At 41.1% G+C, this 15,948-nt stretch overlaps 1 pseudogene across 1 annotated transcript; it reads right to left on the bottom strand.

Annotated features, from left to right (window-relative positions):
• Positions 1 to 3,757: 3,757 nt before the first annotated feature.
• On the bottom strand, positions 3,758 to 14,155 carry LOC310795834 (myosin heavy chain, fast skeletal muscle-like; annotated as a pseudogene). The gene is made up of 32 exons: positions 13,949 to 14,155; positions 13,719 to 13,862; positions 13,473 to 13,629; positions 13,327 to 13,354; positions 13,121 to 13,232; positions 12,930 to 13,022; positions 12,757 to 12,820; positions 12,570 to 12,668; positions 12,375 to 12,478; positions 12,110 to 12,248; positions 11,843 to 11,961; positions 11,264 to 11,413; positions 10,986 to 11,156; positions 10,591 to 10,891; positions 9,623 to 9,693; positions 9,437 to 9,524; positions 9,193 to 9,310; positions 8,981 to 9,104; positions 8,740 to 8,876; positions 8,395 to 8,650; positions 7,242 to 7,484; positions 6,978 to 7,154; positions 6,752 to 6,897; positions 6,538 to 6,628; positions 6,049 to 6,438; positions 5,780 to 5,906; positions 5,561 to 5,679; positions 5,281 to 5,477; positions 4,663 to 4,846; positions 4,404 to 4,569; positions 4,138 to 4,262; positions 3,758 to 3,950 (listed from the first exon to the last, which is right to left on the bottom strand). The product of its transcript is annotated as a myosin heavy chain, fast skeletal muscle-like (transcript).
• Between the last annotated feature and the right edge of the window lie 1,793 nt (positions 14,156 to 15,948).

A 15,948-nucleotide genomic window follows, 5' to 3' on the forward strand; every position in this document is an offset into this window, starting at 1 on the left:
GGCTTCGACAATAATACATTATGAGAAGAAGAAAAAATCGAAAATAAAATTGCCTCCAAATTGCACCAAATTTAAACCGAAGTATATATGTCGGGAGATGTCTTCATAAAAAAAAATTCATGGATTTTAAGGCATTTTCGTAGGAGTTACGCGCATCTGATGTTGTAACTATTTTATGTAAAAACGGGTACATTGCTCAGCGTTGATTTCGTTACTTCAACGCACCTACTACTAGATGTAAAATTTGACGAGCTTTCCAATGCCGCCAGTCCCGTGTCTGTCAGTGCTTCCGTTCCCGAAATATGGTCTCTTTGCAAGGAGCTATGGAAAGCTAACCTAGCTACAGCAGGCTAGGTGGTGGAAAAAGATGGCTGCCTTTTGTTTTTGTTCAAGACCTCTGAAGGGGCGTGGAGGACCTCTAGAGGCGGGACCATGGCAGCACAGGCCCACAAGTAGTGTAGTTCATAGATGCTCGACTTCCGCAAGGCTGGACTTGTCGCTCTGACGCGTTTTGCGTCAGAGCGACATGGAAATAATGTGAGAGATGCTTGATATCTCTGGCTGTAAACAACCAATTTCAAAAATTTCAACGGATTCGAAAACCTTAGGGGCGTGAGATTTAATATATATTCATATTCCCCACGGAAAAGCCGTCCTTTAACGTGATATCTCACGAATGCCTTGACGGAATGTCATCAAATTTGCCTCAAACATCGACTTGGACTCAAGGATGAACTGATTAGATTTTCGTGGTCAAAGGTCAAGGTCACTGTGACCTGACGAATGCCATTCCCAAGTTCGTTAAAGCAATCTCAAGAACGGCTTGATGGAATTTCTGCCAATTTGGCTCAAACGTCGACTTGGGCACAAGGATGAAAGGATTACATTTTGGTGATCAAAGGTCAAGGTCACTGTGACCTCTCCAACGCCATTTTCAAGCTTGTTAACGCCATATCTCAGGAATGCCTTGACGGAATTTCATCAAATTTGCCTCAAACATTAACTTGGCCTCAAGGATGAACTGATTACATTTTGGTGGTCAAACTTCAAGGTCACTGTGACCTCACGAACGCCATTCCCAAGTTGGTTAACGCAATACAGTATCTCAAGAACGGCTTGATAGAATATCTTCTGATTTGGCTCAAACATCGACTTGGACGCAAGGATGAACTGATTCCATTTTGGTTATCAAAGGTCAACGTCACTGTGACCTCTCGAATGCCATTTTCAAGCTTTCAAGCTTTTCAATGCCATTTTCAAGCTCCTGATATCTCAGGAATGTCTTGATGGAATTTCTTCGAATTTGCCTCAAACGTCCACTTGGACTCAAGGATGAACTGATTACATTTTGGTGGTCAAAGTTCAAGGTCACTGTGACCTCACACACCCAATTTCCAAGCTCTGTAACACAACATCTCAGGAGCGCCTTGACGGAATTTCTTCCAATTTGCCTCAAATGGCGCTTTGGACTCAAGAATTAACTAATGGCGGAGGCATAAGTTCGCGTTGCGGTCGTTTTTTTTTAACCTTGCACAATGGCACTAGCGTCTTTTCACATGCGACTCTATGGACTTCATAAAGGATGTGGAGATTGATGAAAATGCTCTTATTTACTATAGATGTGGAGAGCTACCACCAAGCGGGCTCAGCATTTTACAAAATGTCTATGGGAAAATGAATGGCGGACAAAAATCTCTTGGTGCCCAAAAACAGGAAGTGACGTGGACTTTGACTCTCTATACTATAGTGAACATGCATGGGTCATCTAGCAAAATTATTTGCTTACATCTCTCAGGGATTGGCACTCATTGTGGTAGGACTAATATTTTTGTACAGTATGAGAAATGGGTAAATCATGCTGTTAACTTTAAAGTCTATCTGTGCTGGTTTCCTAAGAAATATTGTGTAACAACAATGATCCAAAATTCACCCTTACTACATGTTGGGAAAAAAGACAGAATGAGTGTGCTTGAAGGTAAATCATATATTTTTATTGAAGAATAAAGAGGTGTCCTTGGTATACCCGTCAGCCATAGTGTGTTTTACTCAGCCTCTTTTCCCTGTAAAAGAAGGAATAATTGTGTTTATTTTAGACCATTTTGATCACAGTTAAGCATTTTATTTGTCCTATGTATTTTAAATTAGGTATGTCCAGACTACAGTGTTCATGAGATACAGTATCAATTACATTTTTTTATTTTCATAAATTATGTATTTGTTGAATGGCCTCAGTTACCTTGCCAGAGTCACGGGTCTTAGCTCTCAGTTTGTTGACCTGGGTCTCAGCAATGTCAGCACGCTCCTCAGCCTCCTCCAGCTCATTCTGAACCTTCCTGCACTTGGACAGATGCACGTTGGCTTGCTCCTCCTGGAAGGTCATAGAGATAGTTAGGTGTTTAAAACTCTGGAATGACCTTAGTTTTGTTGGTAGTTGCTAGTAGTTGTACACCCATGGGGGGGAAATATATATACATATATTTGGCCTTACCGCTTCCTCAGCCTGCCTCTTGTAGGCCTTCACCTTGAGCTGCAGTTTATCTACCAGATCCTGCAGCTTGGCACCATTTTTCTTGTCCTCTTCAGTCTATGACAATGTAAATATGCATTTATAAATGTCTAGTAATAACTATGTATAATTGAATTATATGGCTGCATCAGCTCAGCTGTAAATCAGATTATACCTGGTAGGTGAGTTCCTTCACTCTCCTCTCATATTTGCGGACACCCTTCACAGCATCTGCTCCTCGTCTCTGCTCTCCCTCAACCTCTGCCTCCAGCTCACGCACCTTCAGAAAAAAATCAGGCATTAAGAATCCATTTCTTTTCTGAAACAGTTGTACATTTTTGCGTAACGTATTTCTCTTACTCTAGACTCCAGTTTCTGGAGCTGCTTCTTGCCACCCTTCATTGCCAAGTTCTCAGCCTCATCCAGGCGGTGCTGCAGGTCCTTGACAGTAACCTCCAGGTTCTTCTTCATCCTCTCCAGGTGAGAGCTAGTGTCCTGCTCCTTCTTCAGCTCCTCAGCCATCATAGCAGCCTAGAAAAAATAACATATATTAGAAGTGCAAAAAGAAAAGAAAAGCACAATACAAAGAAAGTAACAACTGCAATTTAAACATACATCAGTGATGGCCTTCTTGGCCTTCTCCTCTGCATTCCTTGCTTCCTGAACAGTGTCATCTACTTCACCCTGGACCTGGACCAGGTCAGTCTCCAGCTTCTTCTTTGTGTTCAGAAGGCTTGTATTCTAGAAGGAGAAAGTTCACTCATAAGTACACACAAATGCATATGTTTGAGAATTAGTGAGTAAATTATTTTGTTTGTTTACCTGAGAGTGCAGAAGGCCAACACGCTCACTAGCATCCAGCAGCTCTTGCTCAGCCACTTTGCGGCCTCTCTCTGTCTGTTCTAGACCAGCCCTGAGCTCTTCAATTTCAGCCACCATCAGACCGTTCCTACGATCCACCATGGCAGCCTGCTCCTTGAAGTCTTCCTGTGCTCTGACAGCATCATCAAGGTGCAACTGGGCATCCTAATAAAAAAGAGAAATAAGAATGTCCAGACAATGATTTACAGAAATATCAGAATGTGGCTCCACTAACAACGTCTATTTATGTCTGCACAACTGCTGTGTGTCCTACCTTCAGTTGTCCCTGGACAGTCCTCAGCTGCTTCTGGGCCTCAGCAGCCTGGCGGTTAGAATGACTCAGCTGAATCTCCATCTCATTCAGGTCTCCCTCCATCTTCTTCTTGATTCTCAAGGCATCATTCCTGCTCCTGACCTCAGAGTCAAGAGTGCTCTGCATGGAGTCAGTCACCCTCTGGCTGTTCCTCTTGATCTGCTCCATCTCCTCATCTTTCTCTGCCAGCTTTCTGTCAACCTCACCCTTAATCTGGTTGAGCTCCAGCTGGACACGCAGGATCTTGGATTCTTCATGTTCCAGAGTTCCCTAATGATATAATAACAACAATAATAATAATAATAACAACAACAAAACAAAGCAGAGCCCTTCCTCCCTTTTGAATGTTAAAGTGGACAATCTCCTGTTTGATAAGCTGTTCACATTTCTTCTAGAAAAGGAATACATGTACTCTAATTAGCAATTAAAACTGAATGAAAATTTAAATAACTGTTACCTCAGCTTCCTCAAGTGCTGTCTGGATTTCAGACTTCTCTGTCTCCACCTGCTTCTTGGATTTCTCCAGCTCATGGATGTTCTTTCCAGTCTCTCCAATCTGTTCAGTCAGGTCTGAGATCTCCTCTGCAGAAAGATGTGTGTGTTTAATATTGTTAATTCTTCACAGAGTATATTGTTAAATCAAAATAGATAGATATTGATTCAGCCTGTTTTCATTTCAAGCCAACCGAACAGCAAATTCGAACATTATCTGGGAGAACTCACGTTGCAGGTTCTTGTTCTCACGCTTCAGGGTCTCCAGCTGATCCAGAGCTTCCTCATAGGAGTTCTTCATCTTGAACAGCTCAGTGCTGAGAGAACGAGCCTCTTTCTGAGCTCCTTCAAGCTCTGCCTGACCCTCCTCAAACTTTTGTTTCCACTCTGCCAAGACCTGAATAAGATGCAACCCATACAGTTGACTTAGTTTCATATTCATCAATACAAAAACAGCTGATTATACTTCAAGAATAAATAACAATCCTACCTTGTCAAAGTTCCTCTGCTTCTTGTCAAGGTTGGCAGCCAGCCCATTGGCCCTCTCCACATCAATCATGAGGTCCTCCACCTCACCCTGGAGCCTCTGTTTGGTCTTCTCCAGAGAGGCACATTTGGAATTCACAGCTTCAATCTGCTCCTCAGCCTCCTGAAGGCGCTGGGCAAGCTTTTTCCTGTTGAATATTTGTAATTTGTCCCTCAATGAAAATAAGTAACTGAAGTCTAGATGTTTGAGGTTGATAGATGTTGGAGGGACAGGATTGCATGGATGTAGTCACATTACAATGTTCAAATTCCATTGTAAATCAAAACATAGTCTCATTTCACCCCAATATTGAAGAACTAAACAAGCATAAATAACCATTTAAATCCTAGATGTTGATGTTTGACGTGATAGATGTTGGAGGGGCATTCATGGATGCAGTCTCTTTACTATTTTCAAATTGTAATTTTCAAATCAAAACATAGTCCCATTTCACCCCAATATTTCAGAACTAAACAAACAATCTTTTAAATGTTTAAACACATTTTAAATATATCAGCATACAGTACTACTATACTCCAATTCTTAACTAAGCATTGATGTGTGGATTTTGATTTTACTCACTTGGCCTCCTCAAGCTCCTCAGTGCGCTGGATGGCATCAGTCTCATACTTGCTCCTCCACTGGGCCACTTCACTGTTGGCCTTGGACATTCCACGTTGCAGCTCAGCCTTCGCCTCCTGCTCTTCCTCAAACTGCTCCCTCAGAAGATCACAGTCATGGCGGGCTGATTGCACACCATGGGCAAGGGCATTCTTGGCCTGTTAAATTAAAGATGATTAAGTGTGAAAAATGTCCAAATTCCAAACAAGAGTTTATCAATGGACACTCAATAGTGTCTTACCTTAACCTCCTCCTCAATCTGTCTCTTCAGCTCCTCAATCTGCTGTGTGAAGGCCTGCTTGCCTCGGGTCAGTTGAGATACAAGAGCTTCTTTCTCTTCAATCTGGCGTCCGAACTCGCCTTGTGTGAATATTGGATTGATCAGTTTTGTACAGTATATTCCATTTCTCTAAAAATTCACACAGCAGAATACCCTGTTTGAATGGTGAACTATACATACCATTTTCTGTCAGGAGACGTGCCTTCTGTGCACTTAAGTCATTATTCTGACGAAGAGCTTCATCACTCTTGGTCTTGATTTCACTGAGTTGATCCTCAAGAGTTCGGCACATCTTCTCCAGGTTTCCCTAAAAACAATTACAAAAAATATTGTCTAATGTATTCAGCATTACATTTTCTGGATATGAGTTTAGAATTTTGATGTTAAAAAATATTATAATAAAAATATATCAATGAAGCTGTTGCTATTAATTATATGATATGATGTACCTTTGCTTTAGCAACAGCTTCCATGTTGCTGGAAAGGTCATCGATCTCCATCTTGTATTCACTCTTCTCCTTCTCAAGCTTCTGCTTGACACGCTGGAGGTTGTCGATCTGTTCTCCCAGCTCAGCAACACTGTCAGCCTGCTTCTTGCGGAGAGCAGCAGCGGTGGCTTCATGCTGTAGGGTGGACTCCTCAAGGTCACGACGCAGCTTCTGGAACTCTGCCTCGCGCTTCTTGTTCATCTCAATCTGAGCAGCAGTGGCTCCACCAGCCTCCTCAAGTCTCTCACTGATCTCTTCAAGTTCTCTGGAGAGGTCAGCTCTCTGCTTCTCAACCTTGGCACGAGCAGCACGCTCAGCTTCAATTTCTTCCTCCAGTTCCTCAATTCGGGCCTATTGAATGTAAATATTATAATTTGCAGCAAATGTTCACTTTAATTAAAAGCCATGAAACTTTTAAAATACATAAATGTTACGTAGTAAATGTGTCACCTGAAGCTCCTTGATTTTCTTCTGAAGCTGAGCACCCATGGACTGTTCATCCTCAATCTTACTGAGGAGCTGGCTGGTTTCAAAGTCTTTCCTGTGAGCATTGTATATATAGAGAATAGTTACAAACATTCCATCCATCCAAACTACCACATCATCAAACACATGTGATTGGCTCTGTCATGAATAAATGAAATGGGGAAAAAAAAAAAAGTACTTCTTAAGTTTCTCATCAGACTGCTGCTTATCATTCTCAAGGTCCATGATGCTTTCCTGGGCCAGTTTCAGATCACCCTCAAGCTTCCTCTTGGTTCTCTCAAGGTCCATGCGGAGCTTCTTCTCTTGCTCCAGGGAACCTTCAAGCTGCACATTAAGACAGGGTTGTAATTATCAAGTTCAAGAGCCAACCTATCTTTTTTGCCATACTGACTTCATAAACTCACATCGTCCACTTGTTGTTCAAGCTTGGTCTTGGCCTTGGTCAGAGTGTTGACTTTGTCTTCCTCTGCCTGCAGGTCATCAAGAGTCTGCTGATGTGCCTCTTGGAGGGCTTTCTTCTCCTTCGTCAGCTTAGCAAGGCTCTCATCCTGAGAGGCCATCTCCTCTGTCAGGTTCTTCACCTATTTTTTTGAAAGAAATATTTAGCTTAAAATGGCTGATTATTCTAATTTTATTTGTTTTATTAGCTGACATAGAGACTCATGAACCTTGTTCTCAGTGGCATGTTTCTCCTTCTCCACTTTGGCCAAGGTAAGCTCCAGGTCATCAATGTCCTTCTTGAGCTCAGAGCATTCATCCTCGAGTTTCCTCTTTTTGGCAGTCAGCTCAGCATTCATTTCCTCCTCATCCTCCAGTCTCTCAGTTGTCTCTTTGAGTTTGGCTTCCAGCTGGATCTTACTCTTGATAAGTCCCTCACATCTCTCCTCAGCATCATTCAGATTCTCTCCTTCCTAGTTCATAATGAAACAAAAAGGAAGTAACATGTTAACATATTCTGGACAAAATGTAAAATATAAGATTAATCCTACCCTCTTTATATTAGTAATTCTTAAAATAAAATTAGGGCTCTTCTGAGCAGTGGTAGATTCCCTGCCTACCAACATGAGGGTCGCAGGTTCGCGCCCCGGTGTTACCTCCGGCTTGCTCGGGCCTCCATAAATGCATGATTGGCTGTGTCTGTGAGTGGGAAACTTGATTGAGGGTATGTGCCCTGGTCACTGCACTAGCGCCTCCTCTGGTCGGTCGGGCACCTGTTCCAGGCGGAAGGGAACTGGTGGGAATAGCGTGATCCTCCCACGTGCTACATCCAGCCAGTGAAGCTCCCCACTGTCAGGTAACCTCGTGTCACCTGGCTCTTCCCGAGGAGAAAAGCCTGGTTTCCATTATCCTTGAATTACGCCTCTCGGCATCGGAAACAGGATAAAAAACAACAAAACAAAAGATGGACGTACAGTACCAAACAAAGTTTACGAAGAATTTCTTGTAGAAGCTTAGCTGATTTACAATATCACATCTTTTAAGCCAATACAGAAACTTTGCATCCGAAAATTAATCGAGGATTATGATGTTTTTGGCGCACATGTTTCCGGTAAACTGTTTCCGTCTCCTTGGTTTACACCCCCAGGTCCAGAAGCGGTGGACCGCCTCCATACTAACTGTCAGGTGAAAAGAAGCAGCTGGCAACTGCACATGTATCGGAGGAAGCATGGTGCTAGTCTACGGCTCTCCCCAGATCGGCAGAGGTGGTGGAGCAGCGACCGGGACAGCAGGGGGGAAATTAGCGAAGTACAATTGGGTAGAACATGGGGGGGAAATCAGAAAAGACAACAAAAAGACGGCTGGCTAGTGAAGTCTACTCACAGATGCCATCGCATTCTGCAGATCATTCCTCTCCTGCAGAAGAGACACCATCTTCTCCTCTAGTTCCTTCTTCTTAGACAGGGCCGCAGCCAGGTCTGTTTTCATCTTCTCATAGTTCTCCTTCATCGCGGCCAGCTCCTTCTCAGTTTCAGCACTCTGCAGAAGAGGTTTGATCTTGTAGTAGACCTTCATCCATGGCCAGTGTTTGACATTCATGAATGAGCGGACGTTGTACTGGATGGTGAAAACGGAATCCCTATAGAAAAAAAGAAAATTAATATCATGGATAAAGCCACTTTTGGATGGTAAGTGACAGAAATATTTATTTAGTTATCTTCTACATGCCTGATTGCCATCATCTTAACAAACTCCTTCCTCATGAGGTAAGCACGGCAGAGAGCCTGAGTCATGGTGACCAGAGAAGCAAGCTTCTCATCTCTCATCTCCTCAAGGACACCCAGCAGACCAGCTTTGAAGAAGACCTGAATACAGTAAAAAAAAAACATGCCATTATCATTGATTGATTTGGAACTAAATTATAAAGGTCACTACACTACTTTTTTATTTTGTCTTCCTGAATACTCACCTTGGTGTGTCCAAATTTATACTCGTCATGAGGCACATCAATTGATCCAAGCAGCTTCTCTGAGGCTTTCTTGTTGTCAATGAATGTTCCTTCAGGGCACGCACTGGCATTCAGTACTTTGTACCTTTTTGAAAGAGACAATGTGTTCATATAGTGAGCACTTTCTCCTCTTATCTTGCATCAGAAATCCCTTATCAAACATTCAACAATACCTCTGCTTGAAATCAGCATAGGGGATTCTGCTGGGGAAGCCCTTTCTGCAGATTCTGATACCCTCCAGTACACCATTACACCTCAGCTGGTGGATGACCAGGAAATTCTCCATCATACCTGTAAAAACGAAAATGAAAGAAAAGTTCTGTTAATTTTGAGAAAGTAATTAATCCCAATCAGAATGATTCACTAAATGACTATTAAGATCAGACACTAGAAAGATCATGTCAGCTGACAGTGTACCTGGAGTCTTATGCTCATTGGGAATGAGACAACGCACAAAGTGGGGATGGGTGCGGTGCAAGTTTGTCATCAGCTTGCCCAAGTTCTCCTAGAGATACAAGATGAAACCAAATGTTCTTTGTGAAGTTCTATACATTTGAGTATAACTCCAAACTGAGACTTGATGATGTTCTTAAACCTTCTTACCCTGAACGCTGAAGACACAGTCTGCATGGAACCACCCTTCTTCTTGCCTCCCTTCTTGGCGCCACCAGTCTCTGTTTTTCAATTGATAATTTTAAGGTAGAGAGGAAACTTAAACTTTAGATCAACTCATGGTGAAAAAAATCTATATTGCAGGGAAGAAAATATTTTTAAGGTACAGTGACACCAACAACAGGGTGTGCAGAAGTGACAGCAGTGTTGGATGTGTGTATGGTCGTCTTCTCTTTTGTGAGGAAGACCTGACCTGACCTGATTGTTTATACATGTAGCTTATTTATACGTGTAAATAACTGTATTAATGCTGCCTATATCAATAACTGCCTATAACTATATATATCCTTATGTACTGTACATAATCCCCTTCATACACACACTTTCAACATAGATGCTCTTTCATACACTTATTATTATTATTATTATTGCATTGTACATGTATATAGTAGTTAATGCTAATCTTTGATTATCCTTTGTGATTCTTGTTTTTTTCTTTTCTTTTGTGTGAGAGTACATTGAGAGTTAAGCGAACCGGAGCCAATTTCCTTGTATGTGTACATACTGTACTTGGCCAATAAAGCTGATTCAAATTCTGATGATCAACTGAAATATAAGCTAAACATTTCCTTGTTTCAAATGATAATGACTTTTTTAATGAATAACAATTACAATATATTATATTGTATATATATAGACAGCATATTAGAATATACTGTCTGACTATCAGGTGGTATTTTTTTGTGGGACAGTGCTTTTATCAATCATGATATGTAAATTATCAAAAGTGGTGGAGGTATGGGGAAAACGGTATTTCACAGTATGAAAACACCCTACCGTGACAGTATCTGCCACCAATGTCACACTAAAGCTGCTCGTACTGTACGTTTTATGAATGAGCCCATAGTTACAAATTGAAGATTTCCATAATCATAAACAGTTATAAAGTAATATTGTACCTTCAACAACAGGTGGATACAGGACAGGCAGCAGTTTAACTGATGACTTCTGGTAAAGCCCCATAACAGACTCGTTCAGGGGATCCTTGTTCTTGTCCAGCCAGCCAGTAACATTGTAGTCCACAGTTCCAGCGTAGTGCACCAGGGCGAAGTGGGCCTCAGCCTTGTTTTTGGCGGGCTTTGGTTTCTCAAATGCTTTGTTTTTGCCAAGATGCTGGTCATACATTTTGTTCTTGAAGGTCGTATCTGAAGCCTTGGGGAACATGCACTCCTCTTCAAGGATGGAGAAGATGCCCAACGGCTGTATGAAAGGTGCAAAGAGATACATCATGAAGAGCCATTGTTGTAATGAAGCATTCAAACAATAATTACATAGTCACAACATTATTGTGTACCTTTTCAATAAGCTCAATGCAGGCAGCCAAGTCCATGCCGAAGTCAATGAACTCCCAGATGATGCCCTCCTTCTTGTACTCCTCTTGCTCCAGGACAAACATGGTGTGGTTGAAGAACTGTTGCAGTTTCTCATTGGTGAAGTTGATGCACAGCTGCTCCATGCTGTTGTACTGTTAATGGACAAAGGATTATCTTAACCTCTCGCAGCAATACATGATAAAACTATGAAAGATTATTAAATTAAACAGTCTATCCATTACCTTGAATGGATACTTACATCAAAGATTTCAAAACCAGCAATGTCCAGCACACCAATGTAGAACTGCCTTGCTTGCTTGGTGTCCAGCTGCTGGTTGATGCGGATGACCATCCACAAGAACATCCTCTCATAGATGGACTTAGCCAGAGCGCTCACTGAGTTATTGACCTGAAGAAAGTAGACATTAGCATGAATCAATTTTAGTCCAACCTGAGAACATTTAAGAATTATTTTCAAGCCTCCTCATGTGACAATGTATGGCAGAATATACACATTTATGTTTGAGTTTCCACTGCTAAAAGGGTAGATACATTACATAATTTAGCAGTGTAACCCAAAGTTAGGTTTTTTCTAATTGTAGACAGCGTTTTACAGCTAACAATGTCTTCACAAGCAATCAGTAAAAAATAAGAATGCTTTCACTTAATTGAATTTCTTTGTATTAATAACCTGCCAAATGAGGAATCCTAAATTGTCAATGTGATCCCCCCCCCACAATTTATCTCCTAAATTATTCAAGCTGTAAGGCTCTTAAACTTCTCTGTTTAAAGAAGATGTGTAAACTAAAGAAACAAGACAATGATGTATCTTGCTCACCTGAGGTACAGTCTGTCCTTTGGTGACAAACTCATTTCCGACCTTCACTCTGGGGTAGCACAGACCCTTCAGCATGTCAGCTGAGTTCAGACCCAGCAGGTAGCCAACCTTGTCAGCCTCTGAAAGATCCACATGAAATACATTATAGATATGTGACAATGACTGTCAAAGCCAATATAACAGAAAATACAAACTTAACTGCTGTAATGAAAATTTAATTTCAAAGCTATTCAGACTTATCCACTTTGGGGTGAAGTTTAAACTCACCATCTGTGCCGTCTGGCTCAGCCTGCTCTTCACGCTGCTTCTGCTTGAACTTCATGTTACCATGGTGGAGCACAGCACCAGTAAACTTGTAGATGGCCACCCTCTCCTCACCATTGAAGCCCAGAATCTCAATAGCCTCCTGTATTCGAATGATGTGTCAATGGTGAGTCAAAATCACTTCAGAAAATTAATAAGAAACCGTGATGGTGATGATGATTTAATGCACAAAGCATGAGAAAATGTGTCGGAACTGAACATCACTCACATCGGTGGCATCCAACTCTGCTTTGTCATCGATGCTGGCCACAGTGATGTGACCCTGACTGCACATGGGGAAGTCATAGGGGTTGTTGGTGAGGAGCGACATTTCTGGAGATTTACAAAGGTAGAAAGGAATGAGTGATTATGGATTATGTAAACAGTTTGCGTTAGGGTTAGCACGATCAGTTACTCATCTTACCAAGAACATCAGGCTTGTGGTTGGTCATCATCTGGAAGAAGATGTGGTAGCCTCTCTCATCAGGAAGCTGGAATGTCACTCTGGACTTCTCCAGCAGATCTGTAAGAGTTGTTAATAACTTAAAATCTGGTCCACTGATTATGGCAGCCATTTTCATTCATCATCACCATAAGGACTTTTTACTTACATGTCTCAATATCAGCACTAGACAGTTTACCAGTTGCGCCAAAATGGATTCTGATGAATTTACCCTGTTTGAAGGAGCATAGTATTTAATGTAGCTCTACACTGGTGATATATAATGATACCCCCCCAACACACACAGACGGAGGTTGCAGACAGAAGTGCTTCCATACTTACAAAGCGAGAGGAGTTGTCGTTCCTCACAGTCTTGGCATTACCATAGGATTCCAGCAAGGGATTGGCTGCAATAATCTGATCCTCCAGTGAGCCCTATAGTTCAGGTTTTAGATTTTAACATTGATATCCGCATTTTTTTTCCTTCCCACAAATACTTTCCATGTTCTGAGAAATCTAGCTTAATAGTATACCTGTATCTTTCCTGATCCTTGGGAGGCCTTTTCTCCCACCCCCACTGAGATTGTTGCAAAGTACTGGATGACACGCTTTGTGTTCACAGTCTTTCCAGCACCAGATTCTCCACTGGGTATAGATAGATTTGAAGAAATTCAGTCAAATAATGGTATTTTATTGATATAAAAAATAAAATAAAATGATTATTAGATGGGAAACTTACGTGATCAAGACAGACTGGTTCTCCCTATCTGTATAACGGGGGGAAAGTAAATACATATGCTATTTATTTTATTATTATTTAATTATTTATCATCTATGTAACATGAACCCTGTTTATTGACAATTTATATATTCTCAAAGACATACCGATCAGCATGAATTGGAAGGCATTGTCAGAGACAGAGAAGATGTGGGGTGGGGCCTCCATACGCTTTTTGCCTCTGTAAGCATTTACAACCTCAGCATCGTACACTGGGAGCCACTTGTAGGGGTTCACAGTGGCACAGAACAGCCCAGAGTAGGTCTGAAGGGGAGGAGAGACATGTGATCACTTACAGTACAGTATGTTTTCATTCCATCTACAATATTTACTCCATAGGCACAGTATCTTACGTAGATCATCCATGCTGCATAACGCTCTTTGAGGTTATACAGCACAGAGGCTTCATTGAGATGGGTCATCATGGCCATGTCCTCAATTTTGTCATACTTGGGAGGGTTCATAGGGTGGACATCCTCCTCCTTAACTGTCCTCTCCTGAAATATTGAAACACACTTTTAGTTTGTGTTTAAATTCCAACAGTAAGGTACACTGCTGTGAGTTTGATTAAACTTAAACGTACCTCATCGCCTTCAAGGAGTTTGACGGTGGCTTTGCCACCCTCTTTCTTCAGGATTGTACATTTAAGGTACAGCTCCACCTTATCGGCCACATAGGCAGCAGTTTTGGCATCAAAAGGTGTGCTTTGAGCCTCAATCCTCTCCCTCTCTGGCTTACGTAGGTAAATGGCGGCCTTGCCATAAACCGCCATCTCCGCGTCCGTACTCATGGTGACGGCTTACTTCTGTGTGGTAATTCCAAAAAAAGTATAATCAGACCAATGTTCCAGTTCATGTGGTCAACCATCACCTCATCTCCCAGTCTCACTTGCCAGACTTCCCTCCCTTCCGGGAGAGAAGTCTGGCTCTCCCATTGGAGCCGTCCATTTCTGCCGTTGCCCAATAGAAATCCCTTTCCGCTCCCTACAAGCTCTGCCATTGGCTCTGACTCGCTCTGCCTGACCGGCTGTGACTATTTATGGATTTCCTTTCCGCTCCCTCCATGTCGAATCTGTCTATCTCAAATGTATCTGCCGCTGTGAAACAACATCAACAATGCTAGCTCGTTGCTACATGCTGAAAACAATTGGATCCCCCATTGTACGGAGAGAGTCTGTCAAGCGAGACTAGGTTAGGCGACCATTTGCACTAATTATTTTAATTATTCTCTTCAAATTATTTTCAATAACGAAGAACAATATTAAATGTACTTTTAAAATATCCCCATGGTAACATTTTTCAATAATCACATATTATAGAATACACAAAACAGAAACAAAACAGAAAAAGAAGAAGAATCATGTTTATGCGTCATTGCAGTTACCATCTCCAACATAGTAGTTCATTTGCAGTTACTTTTTTAGGAAGGACTACTTACTGTAAGTTACTTTAAAAAGTAGTCTATGACAGAATTTCTTCCAACATGGATGAAACTAAACTACAGCAAACATAACAGGATTACCATTAAAATATTGTACATAGTATAAAAAAGAAGAAGAAGAATTATATTTCTTACCTGACCCTTTCTCCCAGTCAAAGTATATTCCACAATCCTGTTGAAAACATGATATATTTAGAAAGCGGGGAAATGGATTCAATGGTTAATAATATTTTTCTATTCCTAGGTTATACATTAAGCTGTTTTCACAAAAGTGGCACAAATCATAGCTAATTAATGAATCATATTAATTGTAGAGGCTCTCACCACTAGCTGGAACTTCACAGGTCTGCTACCACACACACACAGGCTCCTGTGGGACTGCTTTTATGTGGTTTGTTTTGCCCGCAGTGCAGAAGTTAAATGGGTAACAACCCAAATGAGGTGAAGACCGAAACACCACTTGTTCCTTGCACATCAATCTTGTCATGTTTCGGGTTTCAACTCTAATTAAGCCACCTTCTTTGGGATATTGCTTCTTTTAAAGAAGAATAAACAGCTATTATGTTCAGTTTTATTGAAAGCATGCCATTTGCCATAATAATTGTAAATAAATAATAATATGCTAATTGTGTTATTTTCAATAGGGAAAATAACACAATTAATGTTTATTAATACTTGTTAAATTAATACTTGTTAAATGTAAGTATTTTCAAGGTAATATTTGTCTATAATCACATAGAATACAACAGAAAAAAAATCCCAGCATTACTGATGGTAAACTAAAAAACAACAACTTTGCTTTATTAACATGTATATCAAGCTATAATAACTTGAAACTGACAGCCTCAAATTACTTTTTTGGCTTGATACCCGATGCTACACTATGGATATCAACCTATTGATGATACAATATAGTTTTCAAAATGAGCAGGATGTTTCCTTTTAAGACTGAAAGAAAGAATGAAAGATTGGAATTTTGCCTTTATTTGATAGTTGCCAGTACAGAGAGACGGGAAAGATTGAGACGTTCCCATGGCTCACTATAACCATATCTTTTAGGGCTGTGCCGATTCACTTATCTCCCGATTCGATACTATCACGATACTTGGGTGCCGATTCGATATATATTGCGATTCTTAAGTA

Source organism: Poromitra crassiceps (assembly GCF_964638095.1).
Source record: "Poromitra crassiceps genome assembly, chromosome: 21".
In the NCBI taxonomy this organism is placed as follows: domain Eukaryota; kingdom Metazoa; phylum Chordata; class Actinopteri; order Beryciformes; family Melamphaidae; genus Poromitra; species Poromitra crassiceps.